Source organism: Ascidiella aspersa, chromosome 3 (genome assembly GCF_963924565.1).
Source record: "Ascidiella aspersa chromosome 3, kaAscAspe10.2, whole genome shotgun sequence".
Classification (NCBI taxonomy): domain Eukaryota; kingdom Metazoa; phylum Chordata; class Ascidiacea; order Phlebobranchia; family Ascidiidae; genus Ascidiella; species Ascidiella aspersa.
This window is the reverse complement of record NC_139449.1, coordinates 5,207,974-5,218,270: the sequence shown is the minus strand read 5'-3', so window position 1 is coordinate 5,218,270 and position 10,297 is coordinate 5,207,974.

Sequence of the window (10,297 nt, the reverse complement as noted above, 5' to 3'; positions counted from 1 at the left end):
TATACTTTTATATCAATAATTCAAAACCATATATCCGTGCAATTTTATTCATAACAAAAAAGCGAAAATCAACACTGCAAAACACATAAATAAAATAAAAACAACTCTAGCTGGGTCAACATGAGCACCTCATCGTTGACCCAGGATCATACCATCAACTTTCAAGTTTCCACTGACGGACCCTTCAACTTAGAACAATTCTTTAACCTTATCGAATATGGACAACCTCTACACCAATACAAAAAATAAATTATAGGAATACGTACTCTTAACAGAGAAAAAAAAATATTCACCATAACCCTTAACAAAACAAACAAAACCTCCACGAAACCTACTCCATGACAAATATATCCGCGGGGAGCGGGTTGAGGTGGACGGCACCCAACTCCTCCTCCAATCATTTATTCCAACCAAACCCCTATACCGCCTAACCCTCTTCCCCGTCCCATTTGAACTTCCAAAAATCACCAATGGTTATCTCACAGGAACCACCCAGAAATCCGAAACGGTTACGTCAACTTCAGCCTAGAAGGAAGAACCAATAATCTCAAATATCCCAACTGAAATTTCAATCTTTCAAAACCGCATACAGGTGATAAAACCCGGCGAATCTTTCGGCCCGAACTGCCGCTTCTGCCGCCAAAGGGGACACTGGTCCAACCAGTGTCCACAAAAAAATAACGCAAACCGACCAAACAAAAGCCAAGAGGGTACGTCATCCTCTGCGACAACCAACAAAAATTCAGAAGAAACCACCAACCAAGAAAAATACAATGAAGAATTCCCAGCTATTATAAACCAAAATACAGCAAACAAACCAAATAAAAATCCTAACCAATCCTCTGAAAGCCTAAGGCAAGATGACGTACCCTCCGACCTTTCCGACAACAACAACTCTGACCTCGTAATCGATGAAAACCAATCCAGCAAATTCCAACAACGAAAACAACCACAACCAAGCAAACAAACCTGATGAACCTAAACCAGACCAGCTACACACTTCACAACCCAATCACCTGTCCCCTTCCCGCAGCACCCCCTCTCCCCCACCTCCACCCCCTGCCCCGACCCAAACGCCCTTCAACCTCCCATGCAATCATACAAAATCAATCCGTTAACTCCACCTATCACACCCCTACCCACCACCCCCTGCCGTCCACTGATATCCAATCCCCGCGGATCATAATCCCAAGCCCAACACTAGTTTCAAATCTAATCTCCAAATTCCAGCAAGAAACATAGATAACATAACTAAATTCTTTAAAAATAATTACTATATGCTCTACTGTAACATAACAGACTGCAGATTTAACTTTGCCGGCACTGCTTTTTTAGTCCATGGCCCCTTCCTGGACACCATAAATAACCATAACGTAACCCATAAAATAATAATCCATAACCGTATCCATAAATTAACCATAGAATGGGACCCAGGCGGCAAGGAAAAACAACAACAACTCAACATATACAATGTATACTTGCCGTCTGGGAACGGAACCATTAAAATAAAACAAAGGGCTGACATGCTTGATGACGTCTTAAACGACATCAAGCAGTCAGCCCAACATAATCATAACCATAATCATAACACATATAAGCATAACCACATCATACTTGGAGATTTTAATTTTACAGAGTACCCCAAAGACAATACAGCTACAAAACAAACTCAAAACTTGGAAACTAGAAGGTGGATAGTCGAGAGGAGCCAACTAGAAATAGTTGACTCCTTTCGACTATCCTACCCACATAAAAAAACATACACCTACATCACACAGAAATCAGCATCCAGGATTGACAGGATGGATCTACCATACCACGAGCCTGTCATCCTGGATAAAACAAGCAGGTCATTTTCCATATGCCTTTTCGGACCATTCCCAATCCCCCTATATTAAAATAAAGGTCAGCTCCCAAGCCCAATGGGGAAAAGGCATATGGAAACTGAACTGTCAATTGATGGAGAATGATGACTACAAAACATTAATAAGGGACCATTTGGAGCATTGGCAAATAAAAAAATGTGACTATCATCACATATCAAATTGGTGGGAAGATCTTAAATCATCAATTCGGAAAAAGTCTATATCATTCTCCATCAATTTAAAAAAACAAAACATACACACCCAAAACACACTCATTAAACAATTAGAACAGATCCAACAACAAATCACCCCAGGAAATGAAGAAATAAATAAAAAATATCTTGAAATTAAAAACAAAATCAAAAACCATGAAAATCAAATCCTCGAAGGGGCCAAAATTAGAGCCAAAATAAAAGATTTTGAAGAGAACGAAAAGCCAAATAAACAATTTTATCTATCAGAAAAAATTCATAAAGTAAAAACCGAAATCTCCCAATTAACAAACAATCAAAATACCATAACCACTAACCAAGAAGAAATTTAAAATATCATATACAAATTTTACAATGACATCTGGGGACAAAACCCCACCGTCAACAAAAAGAAACAAACCCAAGTCCTCAAATCAATCAACGCTCTCAACTGTACATGTTGCGGCTCTCACTAACTTAGTGAAATTCAATTACTTGTACCAGAATTGCAACAAAGTAAGTAAAACATGTTAAGAATTAGCAAATTGTCTCAGCAAGGATCCCGTGTACGAAGTACTAATCTTACCAGGTTACTACCTTGGCTGTGTAAAATCATTTTGTGGTTTGTGACGTCATAATATAATTTGTCTTGATCGACAAGCTATGGCAATAAGAAAAAGCTATTTTAGCAGTGTTAATTAGTTAGCCTAGTCTAGCGATATGTCAGAGCAGCCTACCGAGAAAGCTCGCACTTTTCAGCAAGAAAATCGGACTTTCAAAAGGGATTGGGAAGAGAAATATTTTCAAATTGAAATAGATAACAAATTTCATTGCCTTTTGTGTCCTGTGGTGATTAGTAGTGTAAAAGCTTTTAACGCTGAGAGGCACTACAAAATTCATTCTGCAAAGTATGATGCCTACAAATGCGTTCCATTCATGGCTCAACAAAGGAACGGATATATTTCGTGAATTTCAAGCTGCTCTTCAAGAAGCACATTTGGATCCATCAAAGCTGTTTTCAGTGGCAACCGATGGGTGTCCTTCTATGCTTGGCGCAAATTAAGGACTTCAAGGACTCATCAACAAATGGCGAGAAGAAGATAACCTAGCTCCCGTGACATGGCATCACTGCATTTTACACCAAGAAAGTCTCGTTGCTAAGTCTTTGAACATGCCTAATGTGACAAACGTAGTAACAACAACAGTAAATTGGATTCGAACAAATGCACTTAACCATCGTAAGTTTAAAAAGATTCTCGCAGATATTGATGCTGATTATGGTGACGTTATCATGTTCACTGCTGTAAGATGGTTAAGCCGAGCTAAATGCCTCAAGAGATTTTATGACCTTCTACCGGAGATTAAACTGTTTGCCGAAGAAAGAAAGACATCTCACAGCTCGGCAATGAACAATGGGTAGCTGATTTGGCATTTATGGTTGATATCACTACCCACCTTTCATTCCTAAATCGCACCCTGCAAGGAAATATGAAGTTTTGTCATGATTTGTATGGCACAGCATCTGCCTTCATTAAAATGCTTTGCCTTTGGAACACGCAACTTTCAAGAGGTGCTACAACGCATTTTCCGGCTCTTTCAAATCATCGAGACAGCGGATCATTTAATACGTATAACAGACTCATAAGCAACTTGATTGATGAATTCGAACGTCGCATTAACGGAATGCATTCTTTTTTGCCTTTGATGAAAACATTTGCTACACCTATGGCAATAGAGGCAGACACCGCCCCTGATAAGTTTCAGTTGGAGCTACTATAGACATGCAGTCCGGTGTCGAGCTGAAACAAGCATTTCAAAGTGAAGGTCTACTCGACTTTGGGGGTCGAGTTTCAGAGGAAAAATATCTCAACTTGATAAGTAATGCCCTGAAGAATGCCTCTGTATTTGGTTCAACTTATGTATGTGAAGCACATTTCAGCAAAATGGTCAAAATAAAAAATCAGTATCGTAACCGATACGCCTCGTTTTGACACACTTAAAAAAAATCAAAAATCCATGTCAAACTTCACATTAAACAATTTTTTTTGTGTTGTTGCTTTCTTAAGTAATGTTTCTATTTAGAATTAGACAGTTGTTTTTCATGCGGCTCCTTGCACAACCGTAGGTTCGAAATTTGGCTCTGGCCTCAAAAAAGGTTGAGAACCACTGGTCTCCAGGCTGCGACGGCCTACCGATAGAATTCTATATAACCTTTTGGCCCCATCTAAAACTGGACTTGACAGAATTAGTAAACAGCATTTATCTACAGAATATAATGCCAAAGTCCATGCGAACGGCCGTCGTTAAGCTGATACCAAAAAAAGGAGATAAAAAATCTCTATTCTAAACACAGATTATAAAATCATAACAAAATCCATCACTAACAGACTTACACAACATATTCAGAATTCATGCAAACCAAAAATGCGGCTTAAAACACAGACAAATTCAGCATATTCATTACAACATCAAAGCAGCCATCCAATACGCCCAATCCCACAACCACCCGTTAGCCATTATCCTCACCGACTTCTCCAAGGCCTTTGACCGCGTTGACATTGACTTCGCGGTCAGGGTTTTGGAGAAGTACGGCACACCCCCGTATATAATAACCTGGATAAAAATAATATATAACAACATAATAAGCAAACGCCGATATAATAAGACCTAATGCTTCAGTCAAAAACCCAGTGTACATAAAATCCCATAGAGCAACTAAATCTATATATGTAATTGTCCTTTCCCAAAATCGCCTAGTTTAACTGTCAATACAGCACCTAATGAAGAACATAGACCCAAGATAGCACAACTAAGACCATATAGAAATAATAATAACCCTGAACACACAGAATTATAATTACGATTTCCCATGCCACCTTTCCCTCCATTAACCACCTCACCGCCATCTACCGGCTCAAAAAATATATGAAAAATTACTTGTTTTTCGGTGATTATTATTTTTCATTGTTGAATAAACACATAGAGAGAGAAAAAAAACTACCCGATTCAAAGGGAATCCCACTGCCCGCTGCTTTTTGCGTTTTTTTTTGTTTTCTTCCGATTATTCCATTTTTTTCCAATTTTTTCCATCCGTTTTTTTTCATTTGTGGAGTGTACATATTTAGTTCGGCTGCAGCAGCCTGTGTTCAGGGTGTTTGCAGCTTATTTAGTTTGCAGGCTTTTGTGTTTATGTTTAAAAAAAGCCAGCATAATAATATTGTAACTTAAACGCAATTAATAGCCTTTTTTTCCGTTTGTTGGTGGTAGCGCTAGTTGGACCCCCTGTCAGTCTTGCCGACGTCATCGGCTTGACTGACGGAGGTCGTTGGGCTCCTACTGGCGGAAGGGCGAAGAGGCTATTAACTAACCTTGTTAACTTCCCTACTTGGTAAATTTGTCCGCCATTTTGTATCTGACCACGCCCTTTATCTAAAACCTATAAGTGAGACCATAAGTCCGCCATTTTGTTTCTCTGTTATAAAACTTTCTATGCTCCTGAACCTACAATTGTAAACAAACCTATATTTATTTATGCACTATCAACCGTTTATTCAAAAACAAAAAGTAAGTGTGCAAAAAATTGTAATTAACACAACAAACCGTACATCACACAGCACAAAACAAAAAACATAAAACTCAACTCTAGCTGGGCCAAGATGAGTACCTCATCTCTCACCCAAGACTCAACCATCAACTTTCAAATTACTACAGACGGAACTTTTACACTGGAAAATTTCTTCAATCTTATAGAATATGGCCAACCCCTTCAGGTTTACAAAAAAGAAATAATAGGAATCCGAACACTTAACAGAGTAAAAAAATATTTAGAGTAACATTAACAAAATCAAGACCCGACAAGAAACCAGCTTCACGACAAATTTATCCGCGAGGAGAGGGTTGAGGTGGATGGCACCCAATTCCTCCTCCAATCTTTTATTCCAACAAAACCCCTTTACCGTATTACCCTGTACCCAGTTCCCTTTGAATTACCCGACCCCCTCCTCCAATCCCTTCCCTCCCAACAGAAATGGGGAAATTACCGCTCCCACCAATGGCTTTCTCACAAAAACTATCCGGCTATAAGAAATGGCTACGTTAATATTCAATTGGAAGATCCATTAACAGTCAACATCCCATCAGAAATATCAATATATCACCACCGCATCCAGGTCATCAAGCCTGGCGATTCTTTTGGCCCCAACTGCCGGTTTTGCCGGCAGAGGGGCCACTGGTCAAACCAGTGCCCTCAGAAACTACGCCAAGTTAGCGAAATTAAAGAAAACTGTGAGGGTGCGTCATCCTCTACAAATACAGAAACTACAATTCAAACCAACAAAGAACAGCAAAACTATCAAGAAAACTTTCCAGCGTTAAACGAAAAACCAAATACCCTTAACAGCAATGATGCAAACCAACAATACAAATTATCCCTCCGACAACTCTGAGGAAATAGAAAGCGACGACAACACGAGCCAACATCAAGCCTTAATAAGCCATGGCCCCTCTACCCCACCTCCCCCTCCCCCCCGGACAACCTACTAACCAATCATCCCACTCCGCCTACCATACACCCAGCCACTACCAAGTGCCGCCCGCCGATACCCAATCCCCGCGGATCATTTATATATCCTAGCCCTACTCCAGTGATGAATCTCATGACTAAATTTTCAAACCCCCCAACATTGCAGGAATCATCTCAAGAATATTCCACCCATGAATACGACCCTTCTACAAACAAACGGAATTTAAGTACATCTGACACTCAGACCACAGGAACGCCTACACCCCCCAAATCAAAACGAAGACATAAGAAGAAAAAATGTTGACCCAGCTAGAGTCATTTCATACACCAAAATCACAACATTGTATATAACCGTAACCATAACCGTAAATTTAATCATAACCATAACTAGTAGAAATATTTTTCGCATGCTGCGTGCTTTAACCGTGCTTGGCCAGTCGCTCATCTTCTTTCATTTCCACAGTGATCCCTCTCACCGGACGGAATGGACGTGGATGGCGAAATCAGGATAGCCTCTGTCAACGTAAATTCTTTGGACAGTGTTCTATCATTTGTAAAACTAAATAAAATAAGTATTCTGGGTATACAGGAGACACATAACTGTAACATAGATAATATAAGTAAATATTTTAATCATAATAACTATAAGCTTTACTCTCTAATATAACTGACTACAGATTTAAATTTGCCGGCACGGCTTTTTTAGTCTACGGCCCCTTCTTGGAAACACTAAACCATTAAAATAAAACAAAGGGCTGATGCTTGATGATGTCTTAAACGACATCAAGCAGTCAGCCCAGCATAACCATAATCATAACCGTAGCCATAATCATAACCATAACCATAACACATATAAGCATAATCACATCATAATTGGAGATTTCAAATTTACAGAGTACAAATAATAAATAAAAATAAAAAATAATATATAACAATATAACAAGCCAAATCAACATCAACGGCAAGCTAACTAAGGAGATCGTGGTGAGGAGAGGCATACGACAGGGCTGCTCCCTGTCGATGCTTCTCTTCATCACGATCTCCGACATATTAACCCACATCATAACTCAAAACAAAAACATAAAAGGCCCCAAATTTGGAAAAACCGAACTGAAACTAGAACAATACGCTGACGACTCCACATTCTTCACTACGGATGTGGAGTCTAATCATTTGCCTTAACAAGGAACTCAAACATAGGGTGTCTCTTGTGTACCCAGATTACATCAAAAATGAATCTAAAATACTAGGTATCTGCTACGGGGAGACTGGAGACCACGAAAAGCTAAACAGGCCAAAAAAATTGATAAAGTTAAAAAAATAATCCAAATTCACAAATATAGAAACCTTTCGGTCTTTGATAAAATAAATTTGATACAAGCCCTCATCATGTCCCAAATTATCTATACAGCTAGAATTTTAACGATGAGGCAAAAATACATTAAACAATTTCAAACCCTCATATTTGGCTTTTTGTTGTTTCCACTCTCCATGGAACCCGTAGAGAGAAAAAAAATAATCGCACCGGTAAAAGAAGGCGGCCTATGTGTGCCAGACGTCGGAGCAAAAATAGAAGCTGCTCAACTCGAGCAGCTCAAAGACTATAAAAATTTGGACACCATCTCCGACTTCTGGCACTCATGGGTCAGATACCACATTGGATTGAAAGGAAAAACAATAAACCCCAAATTATACGACCAAACTTATCCAAAAAACTTACAAACCAAGCCAGAATGGATCAATAAAATTTATAACCATTATATAATCAACAGCCAAACCGGAAACAGCTTTGACTGGAAAGCAGCAAAGCAAAAACACCTCTACAAAGAAATTATTGAAAATAAATATATTCCAACCACCCTCCCTCTGCAGGACTCGCAATGCAGTTAGAATACCATTCTCTTAAAGAATAATAACGTTAAATATTTTCACACCAATTCGGAAGGGGAAGTCAATTATCGGATGAACCGCTAAATTTGGCCCGAAGACTCGAGGCATTCATCCTTGAGGACAGAGGCTATGCTGAAGAACTATCCACGTCCATTCTACGATATAACATCCCAGCCCAAGGTAACACCCACCCTTTTACAATTAAACTAGCTAATATTTTTAAAATAAACCTAATTAAAGCTAAAAAAAACAAAAAAAAACAAGATTTTGAAAACGAATATATATGGGATCAAACCAAATTTATTAAAAAAACATACTGGAAAGTTAGAACTAAATTTAAATCATTCACGAGCATTCTGTCCCCAGAGCGACTGGTCAAGTTTTACAACCTTGACACCTCTGTGGATTTTAACAGCGGCAGCGAAAATCTCATAGTATTTTAAATATTTATATCTTTGTCGCTTAAATAATTAATGTAACACTTACTTCTCTAAATATTCACCTCTTAATTAATTCGCTTCAATTATACTATAACATTATTATCAGATTTTGAACCATACTTAATACTTCATATTGCTGTCGTAAACATAATTAAATTAAATATTATTACCTTTTCTTATTTGCTCAGCCTCTGGCAGTCCCTGTGAGAGCTGAAAACCTTCTTGAGCTCCACCTTTTAGGACACTAAAACTAAAGTTTTTTTGCTATGTATTATCTATTTAAATTTCTTGCAATTATTCTGCATGTGTACATATTAATTGAGTAGGCCTACCGTAAACTAGTAAACCCACCTCATAAAATTATATCCAAAATCATGTTTCACTCCACCATGAATTATCACTTGTAGAAAAAATCCAACATGAGAACACATTTTGGCAATCCCACATTATTTTCGTATTTTGTTCTTCATTTCATTCAATTGTACACCTATTTCCTATGCCTATTTTCCTGAAATGTAACCGCCGTCACTAGGCAATGGTCAGCTGATATAACCAAAACAATAACAATATCAAAACACAGCTGGCTGTTGCCTAGTGGCTGTAATGTTTATAAACAATGTGACGTCACGCTCTACTGGTCAAAATTTATCTTAATTTTCTTACCACAAACCGTACCATAAGCCAAAACCTAGCCTAAACTTCCTTTGTGAAAAAGCACATGAGGCTAAATCACGTGACCTAATAAACATCATAGTTATTTATATCCCAAAAGTCATTCGCCACCCCTTGCCGGTTGGGCAAGGGGCAGATTTCATTCTCCATTGCTTTTTTGTATATATTTTGTGCTTTTCTGTACCTATTTTGTTGATTAAATGCCATTTCTTTCCTTAATACGCATATTAAGCCTCAAGTCCTGAGACCGCGGGTTCAAACCCCGCCGCAGACAACCTTAAATTTTCGCAATAACCTGAACTAAATAGCCCTAAGCGCAATAGCACATAAAGCAATAGCTGTTAGTATAAATATAACATCTTAACCTTCATACCGCTAACCACCCTACCGTGATAAACGACCTTGAAAGCATAGCATAGTATCATACATTCAAATAGCGCAATGTAGTAGGACATAAAGCAATGGCTGTCTGCACAAATATAAGATCTCAAACTGCATACTGCAAATCACCCAACCGTGTAATATTCCTATATATATATATATATATAACGCAATGACACTAATATAAGTCTAAAACTTATAACTATAACTACGAAATGTCATCACCCAAAACAGCTAATTCAAAAGGCCAATATAGCACCCCAACAAGTAACAAAGCACATTAAAACTAGTCAACCGCGCAAAGTCCAAACTACTTCAACAAAATAGCCTGCTGTA